Consider the following 2,662-nt stretch of genomic DNA (forward strand, 5'->3'; position numbering starts at 1 on the left):
TATCTCAGTCAGTAGTTTCCCCATAAATTTGTTCATGTTCAGAATTTCCTTTTTCTAAACAGGTTTATTCCTGTACATATTTTGAACTGAAATAATCACATTTTCCAAATACAACTATTTTCCCCAATACTTTTCACATATTAAAGTAAGAGTAAATAAAATTGCATTCAGGCTAGTTTATGGTTTTATTTATATTAACCTAACTAAATTTTCTTTTTAATCTTCTGATATATATTCTTCTCACATTTACTGCATTGCTTTTCAGAGGCCATCTACTAAGGATATGGAAATGAAAAATGCAACATTGCTGACAGTTTTTTTCTCACAGGACTTAAGTATCAACCACAGGGACAAATCCCCTTGTTCTTGTGGTTCTTGGTGATATACCTCATCACCATTGTGGGAAACCTTGGTCTGATTGTTCTCATCTGCAATGACCCTCACCTTCACATTCCCATGTACTTAATCCTTGGAAACTTGGCCTTTGTGGATGCCGGGCTACTCTCCATAGTGACTCCAAAGATGCTGTGTCAGCTTCTGTGCCAAGAGCAAAATTATCTCTCTCACTGAATTCAAGTCACACTTTTTCCCCCTTGCAATCAAAGTAACCACAGAATGCTTTTTGCTGGCAACAATGGCATATGATCACTATGTGGCCATAAGGCAAACCATTATATTATCCAGTGATTATGACAGATAGACTGTGCGTCTGGCTACTAGCTTCATCATTTTTAGGTGGCCTTTCCCATGCCACACTTCATAACATTTTTTAATTCAAATTAACCTTCTGTGATTCCATCATAGTATAGCACTTTTACTGTGATATTATACCATTGTTTAAGATGTCCTGTACTGACCCTTCCATTAATTTTCTGATAGTATTTATTTTCTCTGGATCAATACAGGTGTTCACCTTTCTCATTGTTCTTGTGTCTTATCTGCTTGTTCTCTTTACAATTTTAAAAAAGAAGTCTGTAGAAGGTGTGAGGAAGACCTTCTCCACCTGTGGTGCCCACCTGCTATCTGTCTATATTATATGCCTCTTCTCTTCATGTATGTGCACTGTGGATCTGCACAAGCAGATGATCAGGATATGATGGACTCTCTATTTTACATTGTCATAATTCCTTTGTTAAATACAATTATCTACAGCTTGAGAGATAAGAAAGTCATAGATTCACTGACAAAAATGTTAAAAAGAAATGAGTAGATATAATACTAATAAATGTCCTTTTTTCATTAAAACAACACAAAATTTTATAGGTGAGATGTTGCGACATGCTGATTAGTGTTCAAAGTTTTTTATATTTATAATTATCCTATTATTTTAATGACTTAAGATGTTAGTGCCTAACAAATTCTTTAAAGTATTTGCATATCTTATTCTAAAATATATAAGGTATTTAATCAAATGTTAATGTCATAGAAAACTAATTAAAATTGAAAACAAATGGAAATATTTCATATGTTTGCATGTTATTCAATGTGTGACTTTATAAATGCATTAAGTACAAAAGTAGTGGAGTTCCTCTGAATAGTTTATCCTGTGTTTGATACTCACACAACTGTAGAGCCTTGTATCACATGTAACTCCACAAGGAGGCAGGTTTGTGTTTGAATGAACAGAAGTATTCCCAGAATTCTGCCTGCCATCAAAAGGTATTACTTTCTACTTTATCTGACTCATTATAAATCTTTAGTAGGGATGAACTCTCATATCACATAGAGAAATAAACAGAAATTAGAAAATAATGGGGGAAAATGGCATTAGAGGTAAGAAATTAAGTCAGAGCTACAGTGTAAAAGATGCCCTTAGCTAGTATGCTTTTTAGAGAAAGGCAAAGAGGGAAGTTGTCTCTCACTGTCTATGATGCTTTCTAAGGACCTTTCTAGCTTTGCTTGTATTTGAAGGTCAATCTGAAAAACTTCACTAATTTAGAAAACTAACAGATTACAATGATGATTTAAGTTGGAGAGGCATAGAAAAGAAGAAGAAATCGCAGAATAGAAAGAAAATGGTCAATTTTTCTAGAGTTAAAAATAGGCAAAATATTAAGATTTTTAAAATAGTAATATATTGTTAACATTTAACAATAACAGTAATTGTTATTGGAGTGTGTTGTTGACAATGAGGAGCTTTAAATGTATATTTGTTGTTGTCATTGTTCAGTCGCTAAGTCGTGTCCAAATCTTTGTGACCCCATGGACTGAAGCATGCCAGGCTTCCCTGTCCTTCACTATCTCCCAGGCACGTTCACTGAGTTGATGATGCTGTCGCATCATCTCATCCTCTGCTGCCCTCTTCTCCTTTTGCCTTCCATCTTTCCCAGCATCAGGGTCTTTTCCGATGAGTCAGATCTTCGCATCAACTGGCCAAAACACTGGAACTTCAGCTTCAGAATTAGTCCTTCCAATGAATATTCAGGATTGATTTCCTTTAGGATTGACTGGTTTGATCTCCATGCAGTCCAAGGGACTCTCAAGAGTCTTCTCCAACACCACAATTCAAAAGCATCAATTCTTCGGTGCTCAGCTTCTTTATGGCCCAACTCTCATATCCAGACACGACTACTGGAAAAACCATAGCTTTGGTTATACAGACCTCTGTCGGCAAAGTGATGTCTCTGCTTTTAAATATGCTGTCTAGGTTTGTCATAGCTTT

General features: G+C 35.4%; 1 pseudogene; it reads left to right on the forward strand.

Moving 5' to 3' along the window:
• Positions 1 to 265: 265 nt before the first annotated feature.
• LOC133050093 (olfactory receptor 5H2-like) lies at positions 266 to 1,210 on the forward strand (annotated as a pseudogene).
• The last annotated feature ends 1,452 nt before the right edge of the window (positions 1,211 to 2,662 follow it).

The sequence above is a fragment of the Dama dama genome, chromosome 31 (genome assembly GCF_033118175.1).
Source record: "Dama dama isolate Ldn47 chromosome 31, ASM3311817v1, whole genome shotgun sequence".
Lineage (NCBI taxonomy): Eukaryota > Metazoa > Chordata > Mammalia > Artiodactyla > Cervidae > Dama > Dama dama.